Genomic DNA, 27,151 nt, shown 5'->3' on the forward strand with positions numbered 1-27,151 from the left:
TTTTAGTGTATGTGTGAATTCCAGTTAACACACTTCCTAAAGCTGTTCTCCCCTTGCTGCATTGAAGTAGGTGAATCCCAGTTCCATATGCGCCAATTCTTGACAGACCGTGCAGCTTGTTCACTCTTCAAAAAGAATGTATACTTAAAAAACACCAGTAAATGTGCCATAAATATACTAGTCTTCCTAAGTGCAATGTGAAAAGGCAATGGAAGGACTGACTGCAGCTGTGAAAACTTCAAATAAACTGCAGGTGATGGTGAGATAGCCACAGAAAGATGCCAGAAAGAATTCAAACTGAAATAAAGAAAGGCTATTAAGTTTAACTGGCAGTGGCATTTTAAAGCTGTGGTTTGGCCGACATCGGAGAGCCGCATCGTGAATCATTTCCTGCTAGTTTATAAAGATAAAGTGTATAATAAATACTGCGGCGGACATCACATGTGCTTCTCCTAAAACTCTCACTTTGACGTAACAGAGCATGTTCGACACGCTATTATGAAAGCACTTGTTTATTCAGCCCTAAGTAGACCCAAAGAAAAAACAGGCCAGAGACAAAGTACAAGTTAAAATGAGCCCCTCTGGCTAAAACTGACTGTCCTAAGACATGTTATTTGGGTTAAAATATACTCCTTTTCATCCGCTTCATCTCTCAAATCCATCACCCACTACCCAATCCTCCTAAACTCCTAATAACCACCATCCTGTATTTTTTTTTAAAGCATGCAGGAGGTGGAGAGACGCTCAAACTGGGTCAAACTGGGTGCAAAATTACTCCTTGGTGAAAAAAAAAAAAAGCGGTGAACATTTAGGTGGCACAAGTTCAGGAGTTCTCATATTAATACTTCAAAGAAAGTGGCTGTAAATAGAGGGAGGAGATGCTGGGGGTGCGAGCGGACGGAGGTGTGAATGACTGTAGAGGCCAGAGGTCATTTAACACAGCTCTGTTACTACACACACCCACAAAGAGACGCGCTTTTGCATTTCTAATAACATGTGCATATAGGACAAGGAACTTAACAAATGCAGTCTCCACACACATGCGGATGTGACTCTATAAATAAGTACTGTCTGAAAATGCAAAACAGAATTAATATGCAGAATGCACACAAATGTAAGCACACCTTATATTTATTCATGTGATCACGAGGAACCGACACTGGATGTTATTCGCATATTATCCAAACAGAAGGCAGAAGGGCTTAGCCTGGGTAGATAGTATAGGAGACTCACCCACAAGGCAATTTCACCATCCAATTTACAGCCCACAATAGCTCAAGTGAAAGCTGGCTAGGTAATGTCTTGCTGTTGTTAGAGCCCCAAGCAATTATCCCCGATGCTATAACGAAAGATTGCATCGGCCTGCAGAATAAGAGACGTGCACGGGACGCTGGGAACAGGATCCGCGTCAGGTTATCAACTACATTTCTGAATCAATTCATCAATGCCAAAACTCAATTTCTGTCATGGTTAATAACAGTATATTGACAGACACCGTGCAGCAGCCACATTCTAGAGTTATCCTCGTGTGGAAAAACAGTGTTTGCTTGGAATTAATGGCCTAATTAGCTTTGCAAGACATCCGTTAAGTATTTTGTGAATAATCTATAGCCCATCGCTGACACAGTAACAAATAAAAGAGCAGAAAACCGAATTTCAGCAATAACAAACGAGACCAACTCACATTCAGACAACAACTAGAGAGTTTTGTTCATTTCAAAAGGCTTGCATACATATAGCATTTTGGATAACAATGACTTTCCCTGGTCTTTGCTTTAAGGATAAGACTAGCAAACAGTAATGAGAGTAAGTAACTACAAACTTACCAAAAATACAAGATTACAAACATTAAGATGCTTTGTACGTAGTAAATAACAAAAATTAGTTTTTTTCCCTTGCTTTAAAACTTACGAGTTTGGCTTTCTTGAGGGGTTTCTCTCTCAAAATCTTTTACATTACCAGCAAACAACAATATCATGAATTTTTAGGAAAAAAACCCCCACACAAATTCAACAGAGCAACAAATGTTCTAAGACAAACTAATGCAATTAACATTTCCATGAAGAATTTTAAAAATTAACTTAAATAAAACTACATATACACACACACACACGTATATGCATGCATATACTCAGCAGACAGGAATTCCAGGATCTCACACAGGAGATAAACCTGCTCCTCACCTTCGACCCTCAACCTCCTTTTGCTCTCCTCTGACCTACATTACGATTCTCCCTTATCTCTCTGAACTAGCTGCCGCCACAGTGAGTCTCGAGTTTGTGTGAGGTCTCATGCATCACTGTTTAGGAAATGATAAAAAAGGACAGCAGACATAAATCAAAAGCACGATAGTCCTGTTTATGATTTTCTTACATCTACAGAACAATCCAAGTTTGGTCAGCCGACTGTATTCCAAGTCAGGGGCCAGATTTTTCTATTACGCACAATCCGAGACCCAGATCCCACCTGCAGATTAGACATGTTTTCAAAGGACACTTGCAATAAAAACAAGTAGCATGAGAATAAAAAACCAAATCTCAGTTACTGTCTGCTCACATGGACTCAGTAAATCACTGTTTCCAGGAATCAGCACTGTGGCCTTTTGGGATAGTGCAAAGCAACGTCCACAAGCTCTGTATGAAAAGGCTAACTTCCATCTATTAAAGGAAGTACCACATTGTTTGGGAGTGGATGAATGATGATGATTGATTTTTATGTTTGGTTTCTTCGTTAGGTGTCCCTATCGCCACACAAATGGGGATACAGAACCTTGCATTTCAGCCATAATCACTTCCAAGATACAGTCAATAATCGGTGCACCTTTTTATATGTTTACCACTTTGGTGATGTATAATTGGGTCAAACACCTGCAAAACTAAGGATATTCTGTGTGTTTACTACTAATTAGTATCTGTTAGCATGCTTACATACCACAATAGTGATCCAATGTAAACATTAACCCTGATAAAAATCAGCAAAGCCTCATTCAGACATGCACTCCTTCTGTAAGTTTAATAGTGCTGAAGATGCTGACTTCATGCCTGAATGAGCATTTAGGTCACTTTTACGTAAAAGTTACAACAGCAATCTTATTAGCTCTGACCTTGTAAGATTCCCGTACCAAGGCACAAGTTTAACCTGCAGCTTCACATTAATTAGCCATGCACAAGCAATGCCATTCAAGTAGTGTGAAGTATTTTACAGAAGCCTTTTTCCACATTTCAGCATTAATATCGGTTCAAAAACATCAAAGAGAATGCAAAAGAAAGTTTGCTTGTCAAAAAAATCACAAAACACCTTTCCTATTCACCTTGCCCTACAATTTGACATCTATTAGACACTGAAATATCCATAGATTTAATTCACTTCAGCCCAGTTCTGTTGTATTTCCATAGCACCAATTCACAACATATGTCATCTCTTATCTCTTTACACAGTAAGGTAAAGAATTTAGACATTTTGAACTGAACAATCCACAGTCCCCTTTGGATTCCATTTGAACAAGAAGTCAGAAACATTGGAAAGGAAACAAAACCCCTCTCATATAACCAGACGTAAAATGAAATAACCCTTCAACAGAACGAGGCTACAAGAGGGCAGCCATCTGCCTCGACCAGGTGGGAAGACAGTGGGAGTGGTGGAGGAGTGGTTGGGGTGGGGATAGCAGGGTAAGCTAAGCATTATTGCAATAACAGCATTGTCTGTGGCTGGTTAGAGTAATAAGATCAATGTGATCTGGGTTTGGACCAGGCGTGAACTAACCGTGACGTCACCCGTTGGTTTCAACGCCGAGAAAATGAAGCCCGGATTTTGCTACTTCCTGGTCGCCATTTTGGATTTTTTGGAGCCAGTGACGTAAAAAGCGTCATCAAACAGGCTGGACCGGAGAGCAACTCAGGGCAGGGCCAGTCGATGGGACTGTCTATCAAGTATAGCCACGCCCCCTGGCTCCGCCAACTTTAACGATTTATTTAAAATTCAGTATTGATTTATTTTAAGATCGGCCACCTGATCTCTCATTTTGACCATGAAAACTAACAGGAAAAAAAATCCTGAGCTGTAGAAAATCAGTCTATCAAATTTTATTTTTTCCGGTGATGAATTGGGGTCTATGGAGCAAAGGGAGCCAACCCTAGCGGACGGCGTGATATTGCAAGTTTTTGACACTTCCGGGTTGGCTTCAATTTTGGAGCCAGCTGCTACGTCCACTTTATATACAGTCTATAGTTTGGACGTAACATTAATAGAAAGTTTGGTTTGTTGCTATCACGTTTGTAGGTGTTGAAGGAGGATCCATATGAGCAAAGCAAAAGAGTTGGGCTCATCTACGCATGTTGAACAACAGCAGTAACTTTCATTAACAAGAAAAGCATTCAGAGAGTGCAGCACTCCGCCAAGGCTGCTCAGTCATTGTATCATTTCTGACTGATAAAATCTAAACAATTCGTGGTCCGCAGCAGTCGATATGAAGTTGGATTGTAATCATGTGATTGTCTGCAGGCAGCTGACGTAGTGTTCACTTGTTGTCATAGTTACAGTAACGCCGTGTCGCTATCTTTTACAATCTGTGGATCCAGAGTATAAACACCATCACTGTCAAAATCTAATCACTCAGTCCTTGTTTCATTTCTGACCTTCCCTGAAAATTTCATTCAAATCTGTTTGTCTGTTTTTGAGTAATGTTGTGAACGGACAGACAAACAGACAGACAAGCCAACGCTGATCATCACAAACACGACACAGGCCGGGAATATAGTGAGAATGTAAAGCATCACCAGTTTAACACTGTAAAACCTTCTTCTCCCATGACCATCAGACACTGATGATCAAACAGGAGCTGTCCAAAGACCTCAACCTGCAGATGCAGTGCTGGGAACACTTCCTGCCCAACTTCCGCCACCAAGAGTGTGAAGAAGAAGCACACATCGTTCCCTCGTGCACAGCCAGAGAGCAAGGTCCAGAGACGGTTGTTTAAACGCATATTCCTGTTTAACTGTCTAAACCTTCTGAACTCCAAGAACTTCTTTCTGCATTTTTTGAGTAATGTTGCTAACAGACAAACAGACTAACAGACGGACAAACCAACGCGATCGTCATAACTCCGCCACTTTCCTTGGCGGAGTAATAACTCATGATTGGAAATTACGACCGATGTGGAGACACAACTGTTCCTCACCTCAGACAGGTGAGCTGTCACAGAGTCAACGCTCAGCTCAGATAAGACACAGTGAAATAATTTGTTACATAATGATAGTCCACAGCTGCTGGGATATTTTTATTTTACTGCTGGTAAAGGAGTGGTTAGATTACATCACACATTCACTGTAAATCAATTAGGCTATCTGGAGAGCTTGCTATCAGTTTAGCTTGAGTCTTTTGTTTATTAGTGCTCTATTATGCATTATGTCACCTGATGTACTGTCTAATCTCACATGTATGACACATATCTCACGGGACTATGGCTCCTTCGGTCTCTCTGTTTTGTCTGAATGAAGCTGTGAGGGATATTAACATTACAGTGAACTCTGTCTGATTACAGTCACTTTGACAGATTGATAAAGCAGCAATGTTTTGCATGTCATGCCTGAAAAAGACTCATGTTAGCATTGCTACTGCAAGCATACAAGCATGCAGACATTAGCATTTAGCTCAAAACAACAAAACACTGAATAAATGCTGTGTTATCACTACTCTGCTGATGCTTCATTTGAATCTCTGGATCCAGAAGTTCATCTGTGTTTAAAGCCTTAAATTGCTCTAAAACTTTTTAAAATTATTTATTTATTTATTTATTTTTACATAATTTCATCCACTGCAGAAACACTGCATCTGAATATATTTGAATTAGGTTTGAATGATTTATCAAACTCCAATTTGAAACTAACTTTGTTTGGTTCTGCAGCAGAAAAGACGTTCATATTTCACGGAGCAAAAATGAAAATCAAACTCTATTCATTTAAGACAGAAAAAAACACACCTAGAGAAATTGCTTTTACTTCATCAATCCAACTCTGATAAAATTAATACAATATTCTGAAAATTGGCTTTTTTTTTCAATTTAACTCATGAATGAAGCCAGTATGACAGACACATTAAGTCTGTTCATCAGCAGAGAAAACAATATTTAATTTCATCTGCGCTACTGGAACAAGGTAACTGGCTTTGTCAAGTCATTACTTTAGTAGAACATGTTCTGTTTTAATATTCCAAATAATCCCTCGTATGAAGGAGGTCTATTTTCAATCATTACATACTTAATAGAGAAAAGTCAGCAGAAAATTACCAAAGCTGCTTTTGAACTATTTTGGTACCAAGCAAAAAAAAAAGAAACAACAACACATTATTACCTCAAGAGAGAAACAGCATCATGAACAAGAATCCATGAATAAATAATTGAAATCGATTGACATGCTGCAAATGGAAATTCTATACAGCGAAAGTTTTTGACGGAGTTGCACATCTTTTCCCGATCAATGACACAAATACACAACCAGTACATCCCATTTACCAACACTGCAATCACAGTATCATGTTCTACTGTAGTAATTGACTTAAATTTCTCTGTTGTATTTGTTGTAAAGTGCAGATAAATGTAGACATTTACGAGATAAAGCAGCATCAAATCTGGCTGAGGGCTGTCCCAGAAAGCTCGAAGCTGCATGCATTGGTTTAAATGTAATGATGTGGGGACAACAGTATGATCCTATGAAGCATATATAATAAAAAAAAATTTAATTCTTATTTTAAATATTTGTGTATTCGATAAGAATATCTACATTGGTCAGTGTGGAGTTTGGATGTGAAGTCATGACAACAAAATAAACCTGCTGTATCTCAAATTCTATACATAAGAATTTCGTGCTCTTAGATGTATATTTGTGCATGCATGTGTGTGTGTGTGTGTGTGTGGCAAGGTAGGGTAAATAGCTAATCATCTGGGTTTAATGGAGATTAAACTGCATTAGAAGACAATGGGATATAAAAGGACTCATGCACAGGTTCAGTCATCCTCACAGAGACCGTCCGAGCCCTCTCTCTCTTCACACTCACACACTATTAAATTCACATATACTGCACGCACATAAACATGTCCGTTTCCGCGACTGGAACCATTTCTCGGCTGGCGACAGCACAGCACCGGCCGTCTTGGTCACAGTGGCATCTCTCTCTGATTGGTCGGCCCCACTCCGGCCTCTGGGGACCCGCGGGGTTGTGAAGATGAGGTGGCTGCTAAGAGACTGAGTCACAACATGCAATCCTCTGTGCTCCCAACATCTCCCATGCACACCAGTGACAGTTACGTAAAGACAGGAAGACAGGCTCAAGACAAACACTTTGCACTTTGGATTTATTCCCTTCTGTGTCTTTTTGGTTTGCTGCGTTAAACATGCTTTTTATAAATGCGCTTCACACCAGCTACAACAGTGCCGTGGCTAATGTTTAACTGCATTCACACAACGTAACTGCTAAAAAGATAAGCCTGAGGAGTGAAATGACAAGCAGCAAATCACTTCTTGGAATAGGCTGGAAGTTCAGATTAAAATTCTTGTCAGCAGTTTAAGTATTTCTTATTAGAGATCAACCGATACTGGTGATAATTACTGGTAATCAAGACAGACTGATAACAGATATTTGGAATCGATATACATGCAATGTAATGTTGTAACAGCATGTGATTGCAGAGAACCTCTCATTCATACCTAGGCTTCTTCATTAATAAGGATGATTATAACCAAATATGTAAAACAGAAATAAGAGTGATTAATTTAGGACGCTCCCAATTGTTTGTGTGAGATCGACTGAGAATTGATCAATTTGTCTCCTGCAGTTACATCTACTGTTCTTACTCTTTCAAGGTCAAGATCGTAAAGCATTATTAAATATTGTTTTTCAGATTCTATTTCAGGTTAAATTGTGGCTGCCTTGTAATTTAGTTGCTATCCATTATCAGAGCCATAGCCACCGTGAGAGACGCTAATTTCCTGGGTTTTTTTTTGCAGTTTTTGCTTTAAAGACACTACTGAGACCACAGAGTGACTACAGACAGAGAGAGAAGGCTGCATCAAATCTGTAGTAGCGTATTTAATTTATCAATAATCAGGCCGATAATCAGTCTCTCTACTTACTTAAAATCTACCTACATTTAGATGAATATTCAGACCAAAATGGGTTATACTCCAATCAGCCACAACATTAAAAACACTCGTCTACTGTTGCACAGTCAAAATAGTTCTGATCTGTCGATGTCAGGACTGCACAGACCTCTCAAGGTGTCACCAAGATATTAACAGCAGATCCTTTCAGTTCTGGACATTGCAAGGTAGGGTCTCTATGGATTGCACATCCCACAAATCCTCATTTGGATGGAGATCTCAGGAATGTAGAAGCCAAATCGAGACCTTTAGCTCTTTGTCATGCTCCTCACACCAGTCTTGAGTGTTATGGTGTTTAGGCACATCACCATGCTGCAGGAAAAGCAGACGGCATTTCCCTAAAGAGTCCAACAATTTCTTCGAGTTAGATGTGGAAGTCTACATGTTGACATCTCCTTTAAAGTATACCAACCACAGGGCTAAAACATCAGCTTATAATATATTAAATTTGTATTTGCAAAAGGGGCATGTATATGACCTCAGAGAATGCAAAAATGCTGCTAGTATACTCTGTCTTTTTATATAAGGTCATTTTGGAGTCTGTTTGTCCTAAATGAGATTATCTCAAAGAGTTCTGCAATCTCTACCGATCTCCTTGATTGGACTGTAATGAGAAAGAATCAAATGAGCGGATAAACATGCACACAGACACACACAAAACCACACATACACACAGACAAAAACACACACAGAGCGGTGAGGCACAGATAGAGAGAAGAAGGTGCTCTCGTTCTTTCTCTCTGGCATTTCCTATGCCTCCCTCCATCCAAACAAGCTTGTTAGAGCTGCAATTATGGGAAGGAAACCATGTATTTATAGCCGGCCGAGGATCAACGGCAGAACAACTAGTTGTGTGGCACGGGAGGCGGTTATATTTAACATGCTGTGATGTCAACACGTGGCTGGTACGTTTCCATGGTTTCTCCTCCGAGACAGGGCGGGCTCTTTTCTTATCAGTCCGCCACAGAGACAAACGAGGCAGTCAGAGACGCGACAGACAGACAGACGGATCGACGGCTGGACTGAAAGGGCAAGAGTAAGAGAAAATAAAGATAGTGGTGTGAGGGTTTAAAACGGGAAACACAAATAACATTTCAACATAATGGACAGGCTGTAAAGGACACTGTTTGGCTCTCGCTGCACACTACAGGCCATTCATTGACTTTGTACCGACTACCTACACAACCTCTCTATTTGCCTCGTCTTTTATCTTCTCCTGTGAGGCACTTTGTGACGTCTGATCCAGAAAGGTGTTATATAAATAAACTTTACTTACTTTACTCCTTTCTAAACCCCCGAGGGGGAAACACTTTGCAACAAACTCCATACTACTTTCTTTTTATTCTTTTGTCACTCCTCTTAAGTCCTCTTTTCATCCATCCCACTCACTCCTACTCCTTCCCTCCCTCTGTCTTTTAAGGTTATCTGCGATTCTATCTGCAGTCTGATAAAGGTTAAAGAGACTAGCTGGCAGCACCTTCAGTCTCCGGCTTGCTCGGAAATTCAGCCTCCACGGTGGTGATCCATTGCCTCGTTGTGGCACCATGAATAGTGGATTTCTGAGATATAGAGAAGATTATAAAGTCCAAACTTGATGTCTGTTGGCTTATTATAAAAGTTTTTAGAATATATGTTTCCATGTAGGGAATTGATAAGCTTCAACTGACTGTGCCAGTGGGTCATAATTAAGCTGAAAAAAGTCTTTCCAAGGGCGACAAGGCATTAAAATGCTGAAAATTTATATTGCCTGTTCTCAAAATGCCTAAATGCATCTCTGCAGAGTAAACAGTGATGATGAGAGCAGACAGCGTTGATACACATACGCAGCCTTCCACAACCACAAAGCTACGTACAGTAATGAACCCCAGCCATTTGCTCCCTTTAGCCAAATTCGGCTAACAGACCGTTTAATATTTGCCCGTGTGAAATTACTGCATGTAACTCACACTCCACATTAAACAGACCTTACAGTAGGTGTCAAGGCTCGTGTCATGGCTGCACATTATGCATTCTGTAATGCCGTAGTGACAGATCCCCAAGACTCCGAGCCAAGGCAGCGTTATCTACAATAGCACAGAGGGCTGTGTGGATTTAGCTGGAATGTGCAATAAACTGAGCGAGGGAATAGCAGAGAAAGTGAGGGGGAGAGATTCGGGAAGACTGAGAGAGAGGAATAAAACCTAGAAAAATGCAGCGATTTGCTAAAGCTCCTTAAACTAACCGCTTTCATTAGCACGATGCTACAGAGGACGTGAGGTGTCATGGCTGAGGATGCTCGGGCTAAACGTGGCGCTACAGTAGCCACGAGGCAACAGTTTAGGAATCAGGAGAAGCTGTGACTGGAAAAATCAAGGAGAAGGCAGGCACATATGAAGCATGACAATGTCAGTTAAGATTTTCTGCCATAAAGCTTCCTGCATCGCTACATTTTTAGAATGTTTTATGTAAGTTTTTCTTGAGATGTAGGATTTAAGGAAGTGTTAATTCTGAGATCTAAACTGTAATAAACTGCAAGTTAGTAAAATTATTTGCCATAAGTTACCTAGATGTAAGTATGAGCTTGAATTGATAACCCACTAACACAGTTTAGGTTCACGATATCAACCGTTCTGCTCTCGACTACAATTCTTTTTGCTTTCACAGATTAAAAATGGCTTCGTGTAAAGAAGAAAGACTTGAACTGGTACTTCTCAGTAGATATGAAGGATGGACATATCAAAAGATTTTAATGCACATCATCCAAGGAGGATTCCACTTGGCTTTTCTACGATGGTGAAGGTGTTTAGAAACCACCAAATGCATCAGTCGAAATTAAAGAATTGCTCATGGCTGAAATTCATGCTAGCCCCCCAAAAAATCACTTCCCTAACTTATGTTTCAATATGTCCATCCTTCATGTCCACTGAGAATTACCAGTTTAACTATTTCTTCTTTCGACAAAGACATATTTAATCTGTGGAGGCAAAAATAAATTATACTTAATATGATTTCCTATGTTTCCAGACTTTAGGGACACTCTGTATTATACAGAAGACTTTTTTGATCACTCTGTAAGTGCATATTTTATTCATTCTATTTCAAGTCTTTGCCTTGGACAAGTTAAGAAAGTGATTTGAAGCCATTTGAAAGCAGCTACAGATTCAAAAATCCACTGTGCAGCTGTACATTGCAATGAACTTAGGGGTTGCTGTGCAAGAAGGAAGGTCTTCCTCCAGAAAAGACCCCCTAACGTATGACTGAAGATTCTGCTGATGACAAGGATACAGAAAATGACTTCTTGAGGAAATTTCTGTGGTCAAATGAAACACAAATTTGATAATTGGCCATAATGACCAGAATTTCATTGTACTTCTGCACAATGACTGTAAAGTCTCTTTATCTTTCAATATGTTCGGAGGAGAGAAGGTACAGTCTTAAACTCCAAGAACGCCAAACCTTACATCAAGCATGGTGGTGGCAGTATTATGCCCTTGGGCTGTTTTGTTGCCAGTGGAGCTGGTGCTTTACACAAAGTAAAGGAAATAATGCAGAAGGAGGATTAACGGTACATTCTTCAGGAAAACCTAAAATAATCAGCCAGAAGGTTGGGTCTCGGACACAGTTCGGTGTTCCAGCAAGACAATGAGTCCATAGACACATGAAAAATGGTGAAGAAATGGCTAAATGAGGCAAGAATTAAGATTTTAGATTGGCCTTCTGATGTAAACCTCATAAAGAACCTGTGGACAGTGAAGAAGCAACAAGTCTGTGTCAAAAAGCCAACAAATTTTGTTAAATTGCACCAATTTTGTCGAGAAATGCAACCATACACTGAGGTATCAACTGAGGCGAAGATGGCCAAGAGACAGTTAATCAAATCATGGAATTACTCCATGTTTATTTTTTGACCCAGTAGATTTTGTCAGAGTTCCTGAAGACCTTTTTTTTTAATTTTTAAAGAACCAAATGAAAATGTTTTATGCATTATTTAATAATAGAAAATTGAAGGTTGTATGAATCATTGGAGACTAAAGACTGCCATGATATACATGGTCTTTACAAGTGTCCTGAAACTTTTGTTCACAACTATAAGTACACTTTCCAAAATGCCAAACTATTTCTTTAACCCTCGTGTTGTCCTTACCAAAAAATGTTGTTGCCTTGTCTGAAAAAAAGTCCAAAAATTCAGAAAAAATTTACCCAAATTTATAAAAATTTGCAAAATCTTCAGGAAGAAAATTCCTGAAAAGTTTTCCTCAAAAGTAAAATTTTTTAAATTAAAAAATCCCCAAATTTGACAGCGAAATTCACTGGATTTTGGTTGATTTTCTTTTCTGAATGTTCTGAAACATTTTTTTATTTGTTTTTTTTCCCACCAAAAAATGTTTAAAAATTTCCTAAAATTTTTTTTGAAAATGTGGAAGTTTTCACTGTGAAAATATATATATTTTTTCCACATTTTTAAAACTTTGAAACGGGTCAATTTGACCCGCAGCACGACAGGAGGGTTAAGAGTATTGTCATAATGGTTTGTTCGGGATCAAACATTATAGAGGCGTTTCTTCTAACAGAACAGCAATGACCAAAAAAACTCTAAAGCCCAACAGATTGATTGGAAAAGGTTGTAGTAAGAGGATGACATGGAGTTCTAAAAATATTACAGGCAGCGGTGAGAACCGTTTTCCTAGCCCGCACTTTTCTGTCGGCACTCCACTCCATTTCTGTCTCTAATCTCCTGCTCAGCCCCAGTGACATGACTCTCATAGACAATTACATCACAGAGGCCATTCAGGGTGCCCTCAGAGAGGAGAAAAGGGTGAGGGCAGGAGGGAGGCAGGTGAATTGTGGAGTTAAATGACATCCAGAATCTACACTGGCACAAATATATTTGTGTTTTTGATGCTGGAGTAGTGAGAAGAACATTTGAAAGAAATCAAAAGGGTAAAATAAGGAGATGAAAACTGGGAGCAAAGGAGGGGAGGCAGAGTGACTTAACGGCAGAGTGACAGTAAATCAGGACAGAAGAATGGAGAGCGTAGAGAGTGAATGGATGTTGGAGAGCAGCCACGGTGAGTGATTCACATCTATTTTCCACCAGCAGGCAAATGAATCGCATAGTCAAAAGAAAGAAAAAAAGTAATCTCAAAATAGTTACCCCCCCCCAACCTCCTATTATGTATGCATGTGCGGCTTTTTCTCCCTCTATGAGACAAAGGGCACACATCAAGGGCATTTTATTACCAGGCACGTGAGTCCCATGTGCTATTGTACAAAAATAGATCATAAGTCTTCTCCAGTGGAGCATTGCCTCATCAAAGTGAATCTATTCTCCATAAATGCTGATCCATAAATGCTGATCCATAAATACGACGCTATGCTCGGCAGAGAAATGGAAATAAAACGAGTCGGGGAAATATGAATGAAAACGGTTGAGTGACAGAATCCTATTTATGGACGCTCATGAATAAGCCAATTATGTATTCACGGGAATGATTTAGTTATTCAATGACCTTTGGACTGATGATGCATACAGACAAGGAAGCAAAAGAAATGTAAAGTAAACAGGTTTTTATTTAAGTACATCCTCCACAGGTTTATGACGCACAACGTCTGAGTGCAGGTAAACGAGCACATGAGTAAAATGTATGTAATTAATATGACACAGTGTAATTAAAATGGCCGTTTCTTGCAGGTGAGAAAACACAGAAGCAATAATTTGGACGGTGGGAGACGCTGGAAGTTTGTCACCTCCGAGCTCTCAGACAGCAGAGACCTAAATGGGTTATGTAAGGATGTTGTTTAAGTCAGTGGATAATTGAGCTGATGAGGCTGACATTTGGAGCCTAGAGACGAGGGTGTGGTGTGTGTGAGGGACGGGTGTGTAGTGGAAAGAGATGTAATTACTTTGTATGTTACAGAGGAGGAGAAGCAGCCAGGGCGAGGGAGTTAGATCCTGGTGTTAACACTGGTGTCATCTTACACCGACTTGTACCGCAGTATGAATAGAAAACAGTGCGGCACACAGACAAAAATACACACTATTTTACAGTAGCTCAGAATACTCCTGTACATACCGTGAATGTGTGGGAACTTTCTCTGACTACCAAATGGATATTCACAAGTAGAGCGGCAACTATAAAAGCAAGAAAATGCGAACCACATGTTCCTGTCAGGGACTTTTAGCAGCGTTTCAGTGTCAGTTTTGTTCTAAAGTTGCCACAATTGCTCTGCAAAACCCTGAAGCTGAAAATAAGTCGACATCGGTATTTATAACCACCGTATGCAGCTGACAAATGCTGTTCTTCTGTGACTGTGTCATCACATTAGTTGCTTTTTGGCTCCTGCTATTGTAGCAGTCAGTGCTGTAATTTTAGACAATGATGACTGATTCGGTTAAATGTGAAGGTTTCCAAAGAGCCAAGAATTTGGAAGCATGGAGGTATTTCAAATTTGATGGCTTGTACAATATGTAGAGTTGGGATGGCAGAAGGAAAACTTTACATCCATTTCCTTCTCTCTTGCTCTCTGTGCTTAGCCTAGCCGCACTAGACCCAAGTTCTGAAGGCACAAGGGTCTAAGGCCGCTCGACAAGGAGGGAGGCGGGTTAAAAGGTTGTCTTTCAAATCACTCTGCAGCAATTGGGTAGGTATACAACCAATCAGTGCAACAAATAGGCTGACGGAGTTCCGAGAGCGCCGGCGGATTGTGGCTAAGTCCCATTAGCTTCCCAACCAGCGGAGCCAACTGGTATATTAAGGATTTGCCATATCCCGTCGGCATAAGTCCAAATACGTCTTTCTTCTCAATGAAACACTTCAGTGCCGTCCTTTGTTTATCTTTCAAGTTGAATTTTAGCTTCAAATCTTTAAGGGCTCTGGCCAAAGCTGAGTCGAAAGATAACTGTTTATTGTGCGCAGGTTGTTTCTGTCAGAATCGTCGCGCCTCTGTCGTCACTTAGTTACGCCCACCTTCTGACTCTACACTTCATGGTGATTTGTCTGGCCAGTTTTAGGAGAATCCAGCCTCGAGCCTTATGGAGGGTAACTAGACCCACCCTGGCAGAGAATTAAATTCGTTGCCGTGGGTTGTCTAGCGCGGCTAGGCTACTCTGTGCTCACATTTGCAGCTGAATTCCCAAAAAAGCTGTTTTCACTTATTTTTCTGTTTTATCAGAAACGAGTATGAAATAGGAACTGAGATGTAGCTAATTAAGATTACATGTCACTTCCAAGCTGCTGCTCTGCAACACTAAAATCCTGATTTTACAGCTGCAAAAAAATCCCCACAAAGATGTTAAGAACGACCGCTCTGCTATGACTTCAGCTGTATTTCCATAGTAGTAGGGAGGTTAATCAACTTTTGACTTCAAATCATGATACAAAGGTCCCCTTTGGTATGGAAGTACCTTAGGGTCATACAAGTAAATTTATCCTAAGACACAAGTGAGATCACGCTTTGGCGGCCATTTTTATAATGGCCGCCGACCATCCTTGAGAGGCCCATATCTTTGCTTCTGTTATAGCTATAATGGCAAACTTGGTGTCAAATTGTAAATTTTTGGGGTCAAGGAATCCAATAAAATCGGTTTCAAGACTTAAAAAAGAATGATATTCTTCTCACCATGACAACTGAAGGTAAAATATAGGATATAAAATATCAACCCGGTCTCACGGGGATTCGTGAAACTGTCACGTAAGTTTTAGTTTCGATTTCGTGCGCACCAACATGATTTCGTCATGTTTTTCGTGCCGCTCACCACGAAATGTTTTTCGCTGTGGTAATCACATCTGAAAGTGGTTTATACCGGCGGATTCATGACGATCTAAGCTGTCCATCGGCGTATACTGCTTGTGTGATTGCGTTTGCGGCCGCCGGCCGCCGGACATTCTTGAAATTCCTATGCAAATTGGTAAGTGTACCACCGGCTTATGGTTAGGTTATGGTTAGGTTATGGTTAGGATTATGGTTAGGGTTATGTTTAGGGACGATGTCATGCAAAATATAGCGTTGGATTCGCCGCGGTTTTACATTAAAAATATAATATACACATTCTTTTGAAATATGTTCTGAGTGGCACGAAAAGTCCGCCGTTTAAAATACATTGGTGTGCATTTCGTGGTGAGCGGCACGAAAAACATGACGAAATCGTGTTGGTGCGCACGAAGCCGAAACAAAAATTTACGTGACAGTTTCACGAATCCTCGTGAGATCGGGCTGAAAATATAGGATTCAAGGCCACTATGAACAGAGAGAACAGCCTCACAATATGACAAAGAGAGAAATTGAAGTAACCTTAGTAGGTCCGTGCTCGTAAGATTTCCACCGTGTTCATGTTGCAATCATTTTTTTATTTGAATATACAGACTGAATTTTTTCACCATTATGGGGTTTGATAGACACTTAATTTCTTTCGGTGCTGCATCATTGACTTAAATAATCAGCCCTCAATTTATTTTTATCATGTTGGACTTTCCAGGTAAACTCTACAGTTTTGGACTGCAATATGTGAGCTTTTTTTATTGTGCTTAAAAGAAATGGTCATTTTGCTTCAATGGAAGGAATTTTATGTTTTAGATGAACTGACTGCTCTGTAATATTCTCAGTGAATGAATTGACAGTGAAATCGTTGTGACTTGAAGTATTGCTTTGTTCAATAGTTTGGTTGAGAGCGTCACATCTTAAATACCTCTAATCGACTGATGCAAAAAATTGGTACATTCAAGGTCTGGAGAGATTGGATTCAAATTACTTATGTGATTTTACCTAAACACCACCTGAGGCTGAAGAAATTTCTGTGCTCCCTTTATGATAAAAATATGATGATGAGAGCTATGCCTTTATATCTAATCAAGCCCCATCAACTGTAAGGCCACTTGTTGAATTGAAAGTTTATATAAGGTCGATACTGTTTTGCTATTGAATTTATATTCCAAGTAGTCTGGTGTTTTGTTATATCCATTTCTAATGTAAAGCAACAGATTTTGCAGCAATTATTAAGTCTAAGTGTTTAAAACGTTTTCATCAGCAAGACCTTCAACTGTATTTCACTCAGTGTAACAACTAATCTATTATTGATCACTAGTACGGCCAGCTATCAAGGAAATAATTCAGAATTTGCATCTCTAATGCTAACATCCTAAACTAAAACGGTGAACACAGGAAACCTTATACTGTCAGACATCAGCCTGTTAGAAATATCACTGTGATCTTGCCATCATGATAGCATTAGCATTTAGCTCAAAGCACCACTCTGACTAGCTCACTCTCACACAGGCGGTTATAGACTTTCTGTTTATCTCATCAATAAATCAACTCGTTATTTCAGCCCTACTTACATTTACAAGAACAAACATTGCTTGGTAACACTTTACAGTACATTAGCGCTAAAATATGGATTAGAATAAATTAAGAGTATAAACATTTTATGAATTTATGACCTAGTTACCAATCAAAGATTATGAAGCATATTTTAAAATCATCATGGTAAGTAGTTTAAAATCATATTGGTAGTATTGCAAGGTTATGTAAATTGAAAGATGACATTATTTTCAAGAGGTAAAGGGAACTAATTACTCCAAAAATATCTCTGTACTTACACTCCGTACTATAACTGTGTGAAAGTGGATTATCAAGTGTCAGTAGCAGGCAATAATTGCTCTGACAATCAGAGCCCAACACACAAAGCTGGGAAAAACACATGAACTCCTGACCTCAAGTCAGATGTCGGCTCCAGTTGTGCAGCTTGAACAGCTGAGTTTCAGCTTAACTCACTGTGATGTTCACTCTTACCACTGTGGAAGATTCTTGTTCCTGTGTACGTGGGGTGATACCACAGATTAAATAAAATTACAGCTGAGCAGACTGTCAATTTGTGCATCGAGGAGGAAACCGGCATGCACACGTTCAACGTAATGACAGCTCTGCAGGAGAGACACTTTGACAGGTGTCTTTTATGGCTGCAAGGATGACCCATTAGGGGCTGCTCTCTCTCGCCAGACCCTGCGCGTGACGGATGCTGCACGTCCGATATGCATGCAGCTGTGTGAATACGCAAATAAATCTGTATGTGCACACACACACACACACAAAAAAAATCACATTTGCAAACATGTTACGCAGTGGTGTGTGCAGCAGTGTGGCATGTGCAAAGCAACATGCACATTATAGTGCACAGGAACTGGGGCATGCGAATACGCTTGTGCAGCTTTGCTTGCGTAACTCCACACATACGCTCAAAAACATACATTTACTTATTCCCGCAAGCCTCCGAACTGATTTATCCATTCGATGATCTGTGAAGTGTGAACTCCAACCGGCCCTGCAGACACATTCTCACACACAGACACACGTACAACTGAGTGTGAAGTAAGCCCATCTCTGTGAAATTTCAGGACTATTGTGTTGCTTTTTGCTCCAACTGGCCTCATTCGTGAAGAAAACATCCTCTGCCAAGGCCCAATATACTGCAGAGAAACAGAAACCGGCAACAGAATATACACAACGTACACACATCAATGCTGATATTTTTTATTATTGCCAATGTCTCTGCTTTGAGCCCACTAAGACCGGAGGTGTCCAAGAAGCACACATGCAGGTCTTAATGGCTGAAGAAAAGCACTTAGTTGACACAATTAATTTAGCATTTACATGTGCGAGTGGGAGCAGCTCAGATGTAAAACCATCTGGAGATGAACATTTAGTTGCCTGTACACTATGAGCACAACCACAGATAAATGTTTTATCCTTCATCTGTGACTGTCCTCACTATTATCATATTATTCTGTTTACTCATTTATTTTTATCCTGAAAATGTATTTGCTCAATTTTTATTATTCACATTTATGTGTTTAGTGGCATCTCACCCACATAGACACAAAAATTAAGTTATTTTTTAAATTCATATTTGCTACTTTGGTAGCTATTACATGCACCTAAAAAAAATTCTGCTTTATTTTCATAATATTGTATACTGTGCTGTAGCAACAATATACTGTAGCTTTGAAATAGGTGACCACTGTCCAAAAGAAATCTTAAATCTTCAGCTTCCCTCCATTATCAAATACAAAGAAGGTGAAGTTAAAAGGTCAGGAAAGACTTAAAACAGTTACCAGATTCACACCTTTTATTTCAGTGATTCACTCAAGTTTTCCCATGTCCCATCATAGTTTAGCTTACTGCATATCTTCACTTCTCGTGAGCTTATAGTACATGTGTGCATTGTGTGTTTGCGTGTGACAGAGGAAGAGGGCGATGCGGAGCGAGCATTATCCTTGAAGGGGCTCTGTGATGTGACCGTAATCAAATGTGAAAACCACATTAAGTCACAAACCGCCCACAATCTTTGTAAACTTGCATTAGCATCACGAGAGTAAACCAACACAAACACACAGGGATACGTGTATGAACAAAGTTACAAATGCATTCAGACATGCAGCCCACTCTGCCTTCCCCCTGCTTCAGCTCAGATGATCAACTGTATATGTGTTCATTAATTCCACTGCATGCAGAACGTACAATCATTTTTCCTCATGGTTATTGATGCCCTGATTTCAGCCTGAGGTTAAATTCAAACAGGGAGGCATTGCTTTATCATTTGTCACTGCAGATAAAAATGATCCGTGCTGAGCTTCGTGGTGACACTGAAGCATTGCAGCTCTGTCCATAAAGCACTGCTGGTCTCCATTATATTCATCCATCCATTTTCTTCCACTTAACCTGGGTCAGTTTGCACTACCAGCAGGTTATTCCAGTCGTCCCTCTAACCAGTAACTCTCTCCAGTTCATCCTGGTGGGGTCCTGCAGTGTTCACAGGCCAGATGAGATAAATAATCCCTGCAGTGAATTCTGGGTCGACACTGGAGCTTCCAACCAGTTGAAGATGCTTGGGAAACCTCTAAAGGAATTGGCCCAGGGGGCATCTTAACCAGATCTCAGCTAGCTTCTTAAAAGGTGAAGGAGCAGTGACTCTACTCTGAGCTCCCTCCAGGTGTCCAATCTTCTCGCTCTATCTCTAAGTTCGAGTCCAGTCACCCTATGGGGGAAACTTAAATCCTGCTGCTTGTATCCACAATCTTGTTCTTTCAGTCACTACCCAGACCTCATGACCATAGCTGAGGGTTGGAACGAAGATTTACTGGTAAAATTAAGAGCTTTACCTTCCAGCTCAGCTCCGTCTTCACCATGGAAGGTTTGGTACAACGTCTGCCTTATTGTTGATGCTGTACCAATCTGTCTTCATATTTTTCGCTCCATTTTCCCATCATTTGTGAACAACATCCCGAGATGCTTAAACTCGTTTACTCGGGACAGCAGCTCACCCACAACCCAAAGGGAACAATCCGCCGGTTTCCCGCAGAGAACCGTGGCCTTGGACTAGGAGGTGCTGACTCTCATCTGAGACACTTCACACTCAGCTGCAAACCGCCCCAATGTGTGCTGAAGGTCTTGCCCCGATGAAACCCCCAGAACAACATCATCTGCGACAAGCGGAGGCACGACTCTGAGGTTCCCAAAGTGGACACCCTCGTCCTCACCACAGCTGCACTTTGGGATCCCGTCCATGAATATCACAAACAGTACCTTGGTTCAGTCCGACACCCAGCAGAAACATACTTGATCTTGTGCAAGAATACAAACACAGCTCTCAGTTTGGTCACACAAGGAATGGATGGCTTGCAACTACAGCCTCATGACTCCATAACTACCCCCACAGGGTTCGTTATACTGATCTAAATTGGACTGTGCAGTGATAAATTAAATGCCAGGTTGTTCTTTCAGTTGTATAAAAGACAGCAGATGTGGATGACACATATTCAGATACTTTTTCTGTCAAAGCATTGATTGCATTGCACTTCATTGCCAAAAATTTCATCCTGCTTACTTGTGCTAGTTGGATTCAGAAAGTTACAAAAAAATCATGTCAGAAAAAGTGTTCAGCATTCAGAGAGACCTTTTGTCTGAAATATACAAATCCCTTTAGTGCTCAGCCTAAAAATATCTCACAGCTTCAAGTGATCCACAAGGAAAAGTGTGAAATTCCTAAATTAAGAACATAAAGCCATTTAGGGAGCACATCACAAAGGTCCCTCATTTGAATCCCAGTTGGCCTAGACTTTAACTGCATGCCAATCCTTTCCACTATGTCCTAGTATTTCCTGTCTCTCTTCACTGTCACAATATAATAAAGGAAATAAATGCCAAAAAAAAGACTCTTAGCTCGCTACAAACAATATCCACTCATAGAGGGTCTTATAATGTCAGTGTCTGTTTGAGCTCAACATGACACAGTAATGACTTCTTGCACTGTGTGAACCCTTTACTGTGTCATGTTGAGCTCAAAACAATTAACCAATGAATCAATAAGCAAAAAGTTCATCTCCAGTATGTACAAAAAATAATAGATAATATATAACCCAATACAGCAAAATAATTTGAATTCATTGCAGTCGACTCTGGAAACTTGTGATGCTACTTCCTGACATTACATAGCCAAATAATTAGCAATTAAAATAATAGATTTTCCCTGACATAATTGAAATGAGAGGATTCATTGTTTCTGAGGGCTGCTCAACCACACAAAAGGATCGTTACTTTTTCTAAAACGCACCAAGATGTTACTTAACAAATGCAGAGGTAGCCTCAGTTACGAGGAAACCCAGCAGGAGTATTTGTCTGCGTGCTGCATGCATCTTCCTCCATCAGTTCTGACTCATGGTTTCTCTGTTCGCTTCCTCACCCATAGCTCTCTTCCTGCTCTCGCTGCGTCCTACCTGCACACTCATAATGGCCAAGTAGATGCAGACGCTGGGCGGGAGGCTGGATGTGAGAACAGAGCACAGTCACAAGCAATTTCTATCATCTCCTCCTGCAGCCCCACCGATAGGGCGCTCATCTCCAAACCGTTTCCAATCTCCGCCACACGTCCATCCACGCGCGCTACAGGCTCCTTTTAAAAATGTAATCTGTTACGGATTACCAAGCACCCGCTTGAGATTTGACCCAGCAATATAATCCTTTGTGTTGATCTAACATAATCTGATTTCTCTCAATTACTTTGTCTCCAAAATACATTGAATATGACGCTAAATGAACAATGTACTCCGGTTCTGGACTCATTTGAATGGCATCATCTGCAAACTACACGCATTGAGGCGCAATGGTAAGATAAAACATGAATATAATCTCCCAATAGAATGTGTCTCTTTGATCCAACATTTTCCCATTTTTACACAAACGTATTAAAGTGACCAATTTAATATACTCAGATTACTGTAATCCTAGTACATGTTCTGTGTTATTCATCTTACCTTCACACACACACTCTCACACCACAGCTACCCACTGTCTCTCCCCTGCGGTGATGCTTTTATCATCCCTCCTGCACACCGGGAGTTGTCTTGAATTTGTTCTCCACTATGGCTCCTATCTGACAGCCCGATGATCTGAAACGCTGCTCTTTATCTCCTCAGGTTGGAGCTGAATCACAGGAAGACAGTGCACTTCTAATCTTATCGCGATCACTTTGGGAGACCTGCACAAAAAAGAAAAAAAAAACAACTCAAGGACATCTTCCAGAAAGATTCAAGGGAGTAAATGTCATTCGCGTTATCTGAGACGATCGTGGCACGAATGAGATCTGATATAACGCATCGCATGTGCAGCAGGCTATTAAAATATAAATCTTTGAAGCCCCACAACGCAACAAGTTTGCATCAAGTCATTCCACATCAGCAGACTCGTGAAACATCAAGCCCATTTTACATTATCACGAGCCCGAGGGGAACGCAGCCTGAGTTTTTGCTGATTGTGTCGCTATATTTTGCTCAAAGGAAAATGAATGATGACAGCTGGACAACCGCTGCACAAACCAGCTCCTCACCATGGAGTGGAATTATTTGACAAACCATGATCTTATTGTTCAGATAATGGCAACAATACGCAACGAGAGGCTATTTGTTGGAGTTGATGTGGTACAGATGCTGCTGGGAAACAGACCTACACTGATGGTGACCTAAATAAAGGGTCAGAGCACACAGACACTTTCAGATTGACAGAAGATGATGCTGACAGAGACAGACAGACGCCTAATAGTCTCTTGTTTTGAAGCCTAAAGAAGATGTGTACCGCTCTGAAGAGGAAGTGTATATTTCCACACCGTGGTGTTTGTTTTTGGCTGCAGCATGATATAGCTCATGAACAAGAAAATGACAAAAATCTGCTTCAAACTATACATGTGTAGTATTTTCACAGTATTATTACTGAGATTTATGAGCTATTTGTGACTATTATTTTTTTTTTTTTAAAAGAGGTTGATAAGAAAATTAACCTTAAAAAAATAACATTTAGGAAAGTACTGAAACATAGTTTACTTTATCTGAGTACATCTCTGCTACCTAATACCTTAATTACAGTGCAGGAGCTAATTACTCCACCAAGGAACACAGCGGAGTTATTTGACGATCAACGTTGGTTTGTCTGTCTGTCTGTCTATTAGCAGAATTACTCGAAAACGGACTAACAGATTTCAATGAAATCTTCAGGGAAGGTCAGAAATGACACAAGGACGAAGTGATTAGACTTGGCAGTGATGCGACTTATAGTCTGGATCCATGGATTTGTTAACGATTTCTGTATCATTGCAAGATAGCAGCATGGCATCGCTGTAACTATGACAAGTGAATGCTATGTCAGCGGCCTGCTGACAATCACATGATTGCAATCCTACTATAAATTCACACTGCAGCTTATCTGGACTTATTTGCCGGAATAAGTAGGGGTGTTTCCGAGTCCCATCAATTCCAGCCGCTTGCTACATATTTAGGTCACGTGATTCGGTATCCATACATAACACACGCCTGTGCTCAGCTCAAGGTCATTTTGTTTGTGGGTAGATCTATACTAAATGGCCCCATTCTATGTTGCCGTGATTTCTGACGTCCTTAAATGTCTTGTTTTATCCACAGCACAAAGATATTCAGTTTAGGATCATAGAAGAGTAAAGAAACCAGAAAACATTCTGATTTAAATGTGAATTTTTTTAGGATTTTTACTAGCTAAGCTATGTGGCAAAATGCAAAATGAAAACAAATATGTTAATAATGGTATATATTAAATGTTATTGGTTTATGTGATGATTATTTTCATTGTGGATTATTCTCCTAATTTGTCAATTAGTTCTTTGGTCTATAAAACATCATAAAAAGGTTAAAAATTGCATGATTTTTCAAATCCCTAAATGGCAAATGTCTTGTTTCGTCGACAACACAAAGATATTCAGTTTAGGATCATAGAGGAGTAAAGAAACCAGAAAATATTCAAATTTAAATGGCTCAAAACCAGGGAGTGATCATCCGAATCATTGACGATTAAATCAATGAATTGATACAGCTATATAAAATAATATACAATTAAAATTTGCTTCAACACTAAAATGCTAATTAGACATTAATGCATCAGTAATGTTTACTCAGTAATGTAATTCACGATATGATGACACTGACAGGATATTCAGCTGATGAGATTATTACTTATACTATTTTCAGGTTCCGTTATCAGATCTGACCATTTCCTCCACCTCTATTATATTATTTATATGCAACAAATACACGATGTTGACATGTCAATATATATTTGTATCATCTTGCACATTATCTCGTTAAAACAAAGCTGCCAGAACACTAAGACTGGCTGCATCTGCATTCATTCACCCATCTGAGGGAGCAGAGGAATATTTGCTGAATATTTATAGCCTCCAGAACACTACAAATAATGACACACTCGCATTAACACACAAACGAACGCGTATTGTGACTGCAACGTGTGCCTTGTTGCCTGAGGCAGATCATTAGCTGTGACCATGAATAAGCCGACCTAAATATGACATCAAAGCGTCGTTAAACATAGTTTTAAAAGCATTTCTGTACTCCTTTCATGTTCCGTAGGTGTGGTGCCTTTCGCATGCTTCAAAACTGAATTACAGTGGCCCACAAGAAGAAGAAGAGAAATTGCATCAGCAGTCATGAGACAGATTATTCCTATTGGACTACAGCTACACATCCAAGAATGAATAATGCAGCAGAAGCTTTATGGCATCATCATTGTTTGACTGCAAGGATATCGACGACCTTCCCGCGTCTACAATCTATTGATCTGATCTTAAAACCAATTTGAGGCCAGATAGGAGTCTATAACAGTGCCCTCATAATGCAATATGGGATGCATGTCCCTCATTTGTCATGGTAACCAGACTTAGATGAGTTAAATATAGAGGCTTCCGGTTTAGCAGAGGAGGGTTTTAAGGTCTATATTTAGAATTCAGAGCTGGTTTATGCACAGCAGCATGCAAGCTGCCCTCTGCATCAAAGCAGATGATGACATTTCAAGAAATATATGTATTTATTTTTCCCCCTTTTATACAGAATACACAGAAGTGCACTATCGCGCTGCATCGATCTGCAAAGACAGTTTCGGTATCGACGTTCTAATTATTGATAAGTGTATGAAATTAGCATGTCAGTCACGCGTAGGAAGGAGCTAGAATTACTATCATCCCATCAAATGTGATGCGAAAAGAGTCTGTGTGAGGAGGAATGGCATTTAATATTGCCACTAGGAAAAAGATTTCACCTTCAAAATGCGCTACATTTTCCTCCACAGATTCACGTACAATACAGATATATAATGACAGCTTTTTTGTTTATTGCAGTCAGTTTACTTCCTGGACTTTGCTCGCATTTCATCACAGTTGTTGGGAATTTGCTTTTGCTTTGCTAAATATGGAAATTTAGAAAGATATTTGTGAAATTTTACAGTGGTATGTCAAATACTTTGTGAGATAACATTCTCTTAAAAATTGACCACTTTTTAGCACATTTTTCGCACAAAGAAATCTGAGACTCTCTTTGAACGACAGCTTCTCAGGAATTATTAAAGAAAAAAGCTTGAAATTTTCACTGTTCTTTTTCATCATGCCATTGATTTGACTTTGCAATACAGTAAAGATCAAATGATCTTTATCAGGGGTAAACTGAAATATTTAAAACAGAAAAAAAGATGATTGAAGTCTACTAGCCATATGTGAACTGTATGTAGTTGTATATCACAAAATACAGAATATAACATGTAGAGCACTTCCTAATATGAAATAGTTGGTCACAAAAATGATTCATTAAGCATTCATAACTGACTGAGCAAGTCAATGACAAAAATATTTGTAGACAGCCCAATCCAAGTAAAATGGAGTTCTGGAGTTTGAAAATGGTTCTAAAATACAGCTATTATAAAAAATACATTCATGTGCGTATTGCAGAATTTGAATCAATGTCAAAGCATTTAATAAATCAAGCTCAAATTTAACAGATAACATTTTAAATATCCATCGTTTTTGACCCAGAAAAGTTTCAAGAAATTCAGAGATGGTCAGCAGAAATCTCTGATAGATTTTAGATGGAATGACGCTTTAGTGAGTTAAAAAGAGAAGCTCAGCAAATCACAGACACATAAAACAAGCCCTAACCAACAGTAAAACGTTTGTGCATACAAGAACAGTAAAATAATAAAAAACATGCATTTGCATGTGGATGCCATTAGCACAGCTAACAAGATGCAGCTATTGTAATTAAAGATTGATGATTATGATGACGGGTGGAAGCTTTTGTACAACCTATGGAGAATGATTCTAAAAATGTAAAAGATGGCTACCCATTTGAGGCGTCCAGAAGAGTTATTTGTCTCTTTTTCAATTGCCAAAGGTTGTACATGTATGAGCAGAGGATAGCTCCATCCATTCTTTCTTTTCCTACTTATTTTTTTAAAACTTATTTTATTGTGTTTTTATTCAGATCTTTCTTTCAGTCATTGTGTTCATGTGTTATGAGATGATTTTTAGAATTACATAGCACTTTGGTTCAACTCCTGCTGCTGTAAATGTGCTTTATAAAATAAAATTAACTTGACTTGAACAGACTAATTGAGCAATCAAGAACACCACAGTTAGATAATATAGTTGATAGAGGCTAAAC

The 27,151-nt window shown here is 39.6% G+C and overlaps 1 long non-coding RNA gene across 1 annotated transcript; it reads left to right on the forward strand.

Annotated features, from left to right (window-relative positions):
- Window positions 1–9,140: 9,140 nt before the first annotated feature.
- On the forward strand, window positions 9,141–24,272 carry LOC127537052 (uncharacterized). Its single transcript, XR_007946446.1, has 2 exons — window positions 9,141–9,189; window positions 22,601–24,272. It is a non-coding gene; the product is annotated as an uncharacterized LOC127537052 (long non-coding RNA).
- Window positions 24,273–27,151: the final 2,879 nt, after the last annotated feature.

The sequence above is a fragment of the Acanthochromis polyacanthus genome, chromosome 1, assembly GCF_021347895.1.
Source record: "Acanthochromis polyacanthus isolate Apoly-LR-REF ecotype Palm Island chromosome 1, KAUST_Apoly_ChrSc, whole genome shotgun sequence".
In the NCBI taxonomy this organism is placed as follows: Eukaryota; Metazoa; Chordata; class Actinopteri; family Pomacentridae; genus Acanthochromis; species Acanthochromis polyacanthus.